Here is an 11,649-nt window from a genome sequence, read left to right as displayed (position 1 = left end):
AATCCTTGAACATCAAAAATTCAACATTTTCAATCTAGTAAATTGGTAAACCAATTATATATATCTATATATGATATATATATATCTATATATATATATCTATATTATATACCAGATGAATCAATGATTTATAAGAATTTTGCTACTAAAAATATATTTATAGATTAATAACTAATAAGAGAATAGAACCAAGATACTTTGATTTCTTATCTTTGTTTTCGCAAACGCAAACATGATTAAAAAGGATATATCATTTCTGCTAATTTGAATGGATTATATAGTACACACTATTCAAAATTAGACTTTTTTTTATGAATAATACTATTTATTCAACAAATTTGATTGATTGATACGGGTTGATTTTCTATTACGATATATTGAGGAAACAATAGCTGGTCCGATAGCTGCTTCAGCGGCTGCCAACAGCTATAACAAAAATTGAAAAAATATTTCCTTTTAGTTGCCGCCTATCAAAAAAATCAGAAAAGGTTACGAGATTTATATTAACTGCATTTAGTATAAGTTCAAGACACATAAGGGCTCTAACCATATTTCGGCTCGTGATCAATCCATAGATACCTATAGAAAATAAATAAGCACTCAAACAAGTGTATGCTCGAATATCATTGACCAACTCCTTTTCAATTTTTATTCATTTCGATATGAATATGAATTCAACGGATTTTATTGCCTAACATAATAAGTCTACAACAAAATCAAGTATTTGCAAAAAGATTTTATACTTTATACATAAATATTCTTTTTCCTTAACATATAATTCAACAAAAAAGAAATGTAATAAATTCTAACAAAATGTAATTTATATTATTTTATTAGTTCGAAAACTTTCTTATTGGCGAGCCACAAAAATTGCACCTATTAAAGCAACTAAAAGAATTATTGAAATTAGTTCAAATGGAAGAAAAAAATCTGTTGATAAATGAATTCCAATTTGTTGACTAGTACTTATCAAATCTTGCTCTAAAATCTGATTGGGTCTTGTCGTCCAAATAATTCCGTGCCATGATGTCTCTAGAATAGTAGTTATTTGTGAAAGAAAGATACTGGTACAAACCATCAAAGTAATTCCATCCCCAACGGTCCAAACACGAAAATTTTGGTAATAGTCCGAACCATTCATAAACATCACAGCAAATATTATTAAAACATTTATAGCGCCCACGTAAATAAGTAGCTGTGAGGCAGCTACGAAATGGGAGTTTGATTAAAATATAGAATAAAGATACACAAACAAGAACTAGTCCCAATGAAAAAGCAGAAAAAATCGGATTCGTAAAGAATACTACTCCTAGACTTCCTAATATGAGACCTGATCCAAGAAAGATTAAAATAAAATCATGTAGCGATTCGGACAAATCCATTATATGTAAAATAAAAGATAAATAGAAATTTCATGACCTTATTGATATGACCAGGAAAAAACTTGTTAAATACGAAAATTATCTGTGCATAGAAATTCACCAAATCCTAAGATAAGATATGTGAATTGTTATTAGGTACAGTTGTTATAGAATCAATGGAATTTCATTCTTTTCTTTATGCCAAAGAGTCATTTCAAAAAAATAGAATATCTTTTTTTTTATTCTATATATAGAGAAATTCAATTATTTTTGTGAGAATTTTGAAATCATTTTATTTGAATTGTTCGAATTGTATAATCATCAATTACTGATACTGGTAAACGACCCAAAGCAATTAGATTATAATTCAATTCGTGGCGATCATAAGTTGAAAGTTCATATTCTTCGGTCATTGATAAACAATTTGTTGGACAATACTCAATACAGTTTACCACAAAATATACAGATTCCAAAATCAATACTGTAATTAAGCAACCGTTTTTTTCGAATATCAGTTTCTAGTTTCCAATCAACAATGGGTAGATCTATAGGACAGACACGAACACATACTTCACAAGCAATGCATTTATCAAATTCAAAATGTATTCGACCGCGAAAACGTTCTGATGAGATTATTTTTTCATAAGGATATTGAATAGTTACGGGTAACCTATTTGCATGAGATAAGGTAATCATGAGACCTTGACCAATATATCTAGCAGCTCGTATTATTTGTTCACTATAATTTATGAATTCAGTTACCATAAGGAACATTCGTGAATAGCTCTGAATATTTTTTTTCTTTCTCTTGTTTAAAACAAGTTCTGAATTTTGAAATATAGAAGGTCCACATTTTTTTTACAGTGAAAACAGTTGAGACGACGTTGTTAATAATAGATTACCAAGAGAAATGGGTAAAAGAAACTTCCACCCAAGATTTAATAATTGATCTATTCGTAGCCTAGGCAAAGTCCATCTTGTTGTGATAGAAACGAATATGAATAAATAAGTTTTAACTAGTGTAATAAAGATACCAATTATCGTTACAAAAACTCCGTATGTTTTATTTATTTGAAAAAAATTAGAAACGAAGATGTACGGAATAGAGAAATTTGAACCACCAAAATAAAGAACTGTTACAAATAAGGAAGAAACGAATAGGTTTAAATAGGAAGCAACATAAAATAAACCAAATTTGATACCGGAATATTCGGTTTGATAACCCGCTATTAGTTCTTCTTCCGCTTCTGGTAAATCAAAAGGTAATCTTTCACATTCTGCTAGGGAAGAGATTAGATAAACGAGGAAACCCATAGGTTGCCGCCACAAATTCCATCCCCAAAAACCATATTTGGATTGTGCATCAACTATATCAACTGTACTTAAACTGTTAGATAATCCTAGTCGGTGATGACATTACTGTTACCATCTCTATTACAGAACCGTACATGAGATTTTCATCTCATACGGCTCCTTTAAAGCCTTAAAAAAATATAGAACCCGGCCAATTATTTCTCCATTGATATATCCCTAAGATAGATAAGATTCTATTTTCTCGGACGGTTCTGAATTAGACCCATGGAATTCTGTCTGTTCTAAAAAAAATTTTTAAATGAATACACACTTATTTAAAAAATAAAAACATTTGCACATTTATTGAATTTCTTTAGATAAATAAAAAATACAAAAGGTACTTCTGAATTGATCTCATCCTTTAAAAAATTCAAAATTAAATTTGTTGAGTAATAACTTAATTTCATTTTTGCATAAAATACTCTTTTAAAATTATCAAGAACTCCACATCATTTTCGATTCCGAAAAATAATTAGATGTTCTTTTTTTAAATTATGATTATCTCCATAAATATGGAGTATATAAGACAAAAAAGAAAAAGGGATCACTTTTACCTCTTATCTTATTCCTTTTTGTGCAAGCAAAAGGGGACTTCAAAAAATTAAAGGATTATTTCGTTCCTGATAGTTATTTATTCAATCAATGGATGGAAGTATACTCTAGATCGGAATTGGGGGGAGTACTGCCTTATTTTTTCTACCAACTTCAGTCCCCATTAGTATTCTTTTTATATTATACATAAATTGGATAATTTAAAAAAGAAATATACGTTACTAATCTTTTGTGTATTTTGGTGTTTCTAGCCATCCATTAATTTTTTTATATTATATTAATGCCTTTTTTTAATTTTGTTAATATATGTATGCTAATTCATACAAATGATATTGAAAATTTGAAAAAGGTTGGTCTTTTGCGTCCGCTTCAAGACAGGATTACTAATCAACAAATCTTGGGAAAAACAACCACTTCTATACATAGAATATAATATATAGAATCTAATTCTAGAATTTCATTGATTTTTTCACCTTATTCTTATACATAGAAAATTAGACTCAATATTTTTACTGCAATTTGCAAATCATCATACTTTCTCTATAAGTAATAGAGTATTCTATAAATTATATTCAAAAAAAGCTGTTTTATTGCACTCATATAACTATCTGATTCAATATTTCAATCCAAATGCGAAAAGAATATATATATATTCTTTATAGATTCTTTTTGTACTTTTAAATATAAGGAGAGGCTTATAAGAAATAGTATCAAAAAATTTATGTCTCAACGAAGCACACATAGAGATATCGATAACACACATAGAGTTAATGGTATTTCATATCTAATTGATTGAGCAGCTGCTCGTAGACCACCCAAAAAGGAATATTTATTATTTGACCCATATCCTGACATAAGAAGTCCAATGGGGGCAATACTCGAAATAGCAATCCATAAAAAAACACCAATATTCAGATCAGATAAAACAAAGTTATAGCCAAAAGGAATTACTGAATAGCTTATTATAATGGATATGACTGAGATAGATGGGCACGAAACTAAATAAACGAATATCTCCTCTAGATGAATAAGATTCTCTTTAAAAAGTAATTTTGTTCCGTCTGCTAGAGCTTGAAGAACTCCAAAAGGACCGGTGTATTCAGGTCCAATACGCTGTTGTATCCCTGCAGATATTTCTCTTTCTAACCATACAATTGCTAGTACACTTATAGTAATTCCTAATATCAAAATAAAAATAGGCACAAATACCCAAAGAATTCCATATATCTCTTTCAAAAATTGCAATCTGAAAAAAAAATTGTATATCTTGTATTTCTGTTAAATCAATTATCATTTCAACGATCAACTTCTCCCATAATAATATCTATGCTACCTAGTATTGTCATAATATCGGCCAATTTCATTCTTTTAACTAATTGAGGAAGAATTTGCAAATTTATAAAACCGGGCGGATGAATTTTCCATCTCCAAGGAAAACCATTTTGATCCCCTATTAGAAAAATCCCTAATTCTCCCTTGGGGGCTTCAACTCTTACATAAAGTTCTTGTTTTGGCAATTCAAAACTCGGAGACGATTTTTTACTAATAAATCGATACTCAAACTCATTCCATTCTGGCTCTTTTTCTCTATCAAAGCAGCGGATTTCTAAATTTTCATATGGACCGCCGGGAAGTCCTTCCAAAGCCTGTTGAATAATTTTTATGGATTCTATCATTTCACCAATTCGAACTAAATAACGAGCTAATGAATCTCCTTCTTTTGCCATTGAACTTCCCAATGAAATTCTTCGTAACATTCATAATTATCCACTTTACGTAGATCCCATTGTATTCCGGAAGCCCGAAGCATCGGTCCTGATAAACCCCAATTAATAAACTTCTTTTACATCAACAACACCGACGCCCTCAACCCGTTCTAAAATAAATAGGATTTCGCGTAATAAGTTTTTGATATTCAGCAATACTTGTTAAAAATAATCGCAGAAATCATAACATTTATCTATCCAACCATAAGGTAGATCAGTCGCTACCCCTCCGATACGAAAAAAATTATGCATCATTCTCATACCTGTGGCAGCTTCAAATAGATCATATATTAATTCTCTTTCTCTGAAAATATAGAAAAAAGGTGTTTGTGCACCAATATCTGCCATAAAAGGTCCTAGCCATAGTAGGTGAGAAGCTATACGGCTTAACTCCAACATTATTACTCGGATATAGCTGGCTCTTTTAGGTACTTGAATATTTCCCAACTGTTCTGGTCCATTTACAGTTATTGCTTCTGTGAACATTGTAGCTAAATAGTCCCAACGTGTTACATAAGGCTGATATTGTATAATTGTTCGGTTTTCCGCTATTTTTTTCCATTCCTCTGTGTAAATAACCCACTATCGGTTCACAATCAATAACATCCTCACCATCTAGAGTAACAATAAGTCTAAGAACAACCGTGCATTGATGGGTGGTGAGGCCCCATATTGACTATCATGAAGTCCTTTCTTTTCGTTGAGATATTCATAGGTTTTTGCTCGATTTATTCTTTTATGAATCGCTTAAAAAAAAAGTTCATCCAAATTCAAGATCTAATAAATCGAATAATTGAAAATTACTCTTCTATTTAACGAATTTGTGACTGCCGAATATTAAACTGATTGATTAATTTTTTTATACCGTATTCCATCTTTCTTTGACAAATAAGACAGTAATCTTTGCCGTTTTCCCAAAATTTTACGTAAACCTGTTTGGGATGAGTAGTCTTTTCGGTGCAATTCAAAATGTGAAGTAAGTCTTCGTATTCTATTGGTAAATTTGAATATTTGAAATTCAACCAATCCCGGTTTTTTTCCTTTTTTTCTTGTGAAATAACAGGTATAAATGACTTTTTTACCATAAAAAATAAAAGTTTTTCCTTCTCCTCGATTTTTATAGATATTTTTATTGATCAGTAATTAGAATGACACTCATTTTTAATTTTTTGATAGAAATCCGAAATCTAATTTTTTTGATAACTGAAATCAATCCAATTGAAATAGAGAATTTAAATAGATATAGTATAAAGGAGACTAGTTTGATATATAAAAAAGAATTGTATACATTACATTAGATAAAAAAAGATAATTTTGTTAATGCTTTTTTTTATGTATACATCATTGAATTAAAATCAATGCCATACCAAAATACGTGTATTTGTTTAACCTATGTATCTATCTATAGATAGATACATATGCTAAATAGAAAACAAAATTAGATTAACGAATTTTCACACGCGGATACATATGTATCCTTACTATACTGAAACGGCTTCCATTATGGGTATTAAACCAATAACGATTTATACAAGCTAAATCTTCTAATCGATATTTTGGCCAAAGAAAAATTTGAAATTCATTAGTTTTTTTTTCTCTTTCTCATTTCTTTTTTTAGTCAAAACTTTAAAACAATTTTGGACTTTATTTTCATTATAAAATATTGTGTTTCTATGCATACTATTTATATTATTTGGATCTAAACAAATTCTAATTCTCAACTCTCTACGACGTCTAGCAGATAAAATGTTTTCAGGAACAAGTAAATTAAATTTCTCGTTTTCTTTGTTTTCTGTTATCTTTTGATCTTTTGTTCTTGTAATGTATTTATCAAAAAAATTTCTTATTAACATGAATTTTTTCTGAGTATTTTTTATAAATTTTGCGTTTATTCTTATGAAATAATGAAAAACCCATCATTTTATACTTAAAAAATTGTTTATTATTTTTTCTAGACAGGCGAACTGGTTCGATAACAAATAGTTCTTTTTTCCTAAATTTATTATTTTTCTTTTTCCTTAAGCCTGAAAGAGTTAAATTCGTCTGTTTTTGAATCATCATAATATCTAGACCTAGTTCTCCTCTTTGAATAGAGGCTATAGTAATTTTTCTTAAATTTGTCAATCTAATAAGGAGACAATATACTTTTACATTGTTAAATATTTTTTGACCTAAGAAATTTTTCCAGTTTAAATGGAAATTCAAAAAATTTCTTACTAAGAATTGAAGTTCTGCCTCCATATTGTTCTTGGGTTTTTTTTTCGATGTTCTAAAAACATCTATTTTTTTTTTTCTTTCTAGTAATATTCTTTTCACTAACATTTTTATTTCCTTTAGAATGTAAAAAAAGAGAATGTAAATAAAAGTAATTTTATTGGTATAATTTGCGAGTTACCCCTAAATGTATTATAAAATATCACAAATTTGGAAAAGAACCAAAATTCCGGATTGCATATGGAACGATTTAGTATTTTTCTATTGATTCCCGTCCAATCCAAATATTTTCTATCCGGATTTATAATAATAGTATCTTCTGCTATATAATTCTTGATAAAAATATTACTTATTCTATCAAATAAGTCTTTTTTATATGTATTGTAATTAGAAGAAATCATTGTGTTTTTATTTGATTGAAATAGGGATCTATATCGATAAATATATGAGTCTTTCTTATTTGCATAATTCATAAAATTATAGGATAAAAGATCGTATTTATAATTGTTTTCTAATTTTTTTTTTTAATGGGATTCCTTGTTGTTCTTTGTAAAGAATTAATGGGCTTTTTCCATATGAATCCCATTTGGTTAAATTTTTATTTGAGTTACACCACATTTAGTGATTCTATTTCTCCATTTTTGTGATACTAATTTTGACCAGCTACTGTTAGATAAGTTATATTGATAATAATTATTCTTTAACCAATTTGTCCATTGATTTAGTTCAGAATTGAGCAGGTTATTTTGTTTTCTTTTAGAATGAACTATTCCTTGTGCTCCAAAAAAGAATCCTTTATTTCATTTTTCAGAAAAAAAAAATTTTTATTATATTGAAAAAGAAGTCTTAACTTATATATGTTTATGTTAATAATTCGGGTTTGTAACAAATTTAAAAATACATATGGTTGTGACAAAAAGGAGACATCAAAATAATTATGTGAATTCGCATTCTTATTCTTATTATTAAAATATTTGTGTAATTTAAAAGAAAGGGAATTATACTTTGATTTGTTTTATAACTTCTTTCTGTATTTGGTTCATTATCGTAAAGCCATTTATTTAAAAATTTTTTTGTTGATTCAAGAAAAAGTTGTAGCTGGATTTTCGGAATACAAATGATATATAGAAAGATATCTATGTATATTTTTTTCATCAAAAATTGAAAAAAAGAATGTGATTTTTTAGTTAAGCTAATATTTCTTCTTTGAATATCTGCAAAATTTTTTTTCGAATTCTATCCTTTTACTATCATAAATTTTTTTCTTCGAATGAATATTTGTCTCGCGAATTCCAAGTCCTCTTTTCTTTTCTTCTTTTTTTCATTTTTTCTATTTTTTTAATAACTACTTTTCTCTTAGTATTGAGATCCTTTATAGATTTTTTTTTCAATGAAAAATTTGTCGACTTTATCGATTGAATTGAAATGGTTGCTTCAGAAATCATTGAATTATTCTTCCAAATTGTTGAATATTTTTTGTTTTCGCTCAATTCATCGAGTTTTGGGGGTTTCCTTTTAATAAAAAAATATTTTAAATTTAAAAATTCTTGTTTTTTTTTCGTGAGGAATACTATACTTTTTCTAATAATTTCAAGAATACTTTGGATGATCCCTTTTGCTTTTTCTATTACGATATTTAGAAACAGTTTGAATTTTTCACTTAAAACTTTTAGAACTAGAAAAGTGAAAAATTCAAATTTTTTTCTTTTTTTTTTTTAGTTCTTTTAAAATGGGGTCGAAAAAGGAAAGTGGATTTTTCGTGGAACTAGAAAAAGGCAATTCAACTTCCATCCCCCAAACTGTTAAAAAACAAAAGTTCTTTTTTTTCTTTGAATTTTTTTTGTTTTCATTACATCGTATTTTAGATTTATGCCAAGGTTTTAGACGAAAAGGAAATAATATTTTTATCTGAATCCCATCTGTTAGCCATTTTTGCGGAAACTCTCTTTCGGATAATTGAACGCCGTTATACGTGCATTTAATATATATTTCTCTCTTCCAATCCATATAATCTTCAGACCATTCTGGAATTTGAAAAAATAGTATACGAATTGTATTTTTAATTATTATAAATGAAGGTAATAGAATATATTCCTAATAAAGCATTGGGTTATTAATAAAACACCTCTTATTACTTGAGCAAATATAATGCTATCCCAGGCTTCTGCTATTTCTATACGTTTTCTTTCTGCATTTTCCTTTTTTGCTTCCTCCTCTTTTTTTTTCGGACTTTTTTTTGTTTTTTCCTCTATAGAACCTAAAATTTGAAATTCTGTCTTTTTACGAATCCAAATATTTAACATAAAAAATCTTTTCATTGATTTTAAACTATGAAAAGAAAAGAATATTGATTTTTCAATTTTATCCAAAAAAAGCGGCGAATGCACCCTTTTTTGAAAAAATTTCCAAGTAACTGTTTTCCGTCTTTGAGCACGGATAGATCCTTTGATTATGTCTCTTCGAAAATCCGATTGTTGGGAATAACGTCTTAAAGCCAATTCGTTTTTTTGTTCATTATTTTCAGTATCTCCACGATCACGATAAGTCTTGTATTTTTTAAAAAATTTATCTTTATTAGTCAAAATGACTACACGTTTGCCTTTTCTAGAACGAATTTGAGAATTATCTGCTTCAATTTTTCCACCTAGTTGTTCTAATTCGTCCATCAATTTGTATGACCACCGAGGTACTTTTTTACAGATTTCGTTTCTTTTAATAGACTTAGTGTTCTTTCGATTTACTTTTCTTTTTTCGTTCAAATCAGTTGTAATTGCATCAAATAATATTTTGATTATTTGTTTTTTTTCTGCGTCATAATTATAATTCATTTTTACTTGTTCAGGTTCTGTAAATAAATAAGGTACGTGCGAATTTAAGCTTGACACTAATGAAAATTGACTGATTAGATTAAAAAGAAATGTAGTTACTAATAATTTTTTATCAAATGTTTTTCTATTTTCCTCTAATTTTGGAGAATTACTATTATTCTTTTTAGAAATCTTTATTATAAGAAAGATATCTTGAATTTTATTTATAAAAATGTTATTTTTTTTGTAAGTTTTTTCATGTTGGATTGAGGTTGAAAAACCGTTTTTTATTTGTCCACGGAAGGGTCCGTTTAACAAAGATCTTTTCTTTTAGTTAAATATTTTTTTTTAGTTTCATCATCACAAAATCGAATTCTATTTTCGAATATATCGAGAGAAATCAATTTCTTATCTATCAGTTTTGTGCGATTTATAAATTCATTGCTCAATTTGTTTATTTTTTCTTCATTCCTATAGTACGAATCATTATACAAATCATCAGAGGAAATTTTCTTTTTTGTGAAGAAATCTATTTTTGTTTCCATCAGTTTTTCAAACTTGATAAATTTGTGGATACGTAAAAGATATTTTTTCTCTTCCATCACGTTGATATGTATGAAAAAAAAATTCTGAAATTTCATTTTTTACCATGTTTTCAAATTCATTATTTTTTATATATCGAAATGGACGCTTCCATCGTTTATAATTGAAAAGAATATTTATAAGAGGTTTTTGTAACATATCTTTATCTTTTTTTTTTCCTTTTTTAGAAATTTCATTGCTTTGTTTACTTTCTAATACTAATAGTTTTTTATTAAAAAAGGGGAGAGGTGTTCTTCCTAAATAATATAAACAGGTAACAAATAAGAAAAAAGCAAAGATTTTAAAACATATAATTTCTAAATTCTGACAGAATGTCTTTTTTGATTGAATACGGACATTAGATTTAATCCAATTATTTTGCTGTATGCAGATTAATAAAAATTCAATCCATGATTAATAAAAATTCAATCCATTTATAAAAAAAGTATGACCTATTATCCAACCAATAAAACTACTTGTTAAAAATAGCAATTTATTGTTACATCGAAACAAATAAATATTGATGAATCTCATGAATATGGAACTCGGTAAGAAAAGGGGGTTTTAAAAATTGAAAAAGAAGATTCTGAAAGAATCTTCTTTGAATACTAAAATTACGTATTGAATTTGGATTCTTGTATCCATAATTCAAAAAGTTTTTTTGACTATTGCCGAAGAACTGAAATAAAAGATAGGGTATAGCTATGACAGTTATTGTATGGGGGTCTACCCAATGCTAAATGCAAAGGCGCATAATAGATAGACATGAACATTATGAGCTGTCCCGTAATAAACCCAGTTGTTGCTTGCTATTCTTCTTCTCGGTTCCTTCTTCCACAAGTCTAGCTCGAAGAAGGAAGAGATAAGAGGGCCCTATGGAAAATGTGGTCATAAATCCATAATAGAGTCCGACCACAACTATCGAATTCATTATCTTCATGCATAAGAATACTAGATTCTCCAGTATAAAAGATTGAAAAAATCATCTCAAACCTCTCTTTTTCTTTTCTATTG

Source organism: Vigna unguiculata, unplaced genomic scaffold (assembly GCF_037176805.1).
Source record: "Vigna unguiculata cultivar grain cowpea cultivar isolate G323 ecotype 2 unplaced genomic scaffold, ASM3717680v1 ptg000390l, whole genome shotgun sequence".
Classification (NCBI taxonomy): Eukaryota; Viridiplantae; Streptophyta; class Magnoliopsida; order Fabales; family Fabaceae; genus Vigna; species Vigna unguiculata.
The sequence above is the reverse complement of the archived record's forward strand: the minus strand, read 5'-3'. Positions refer to the sequence as shown.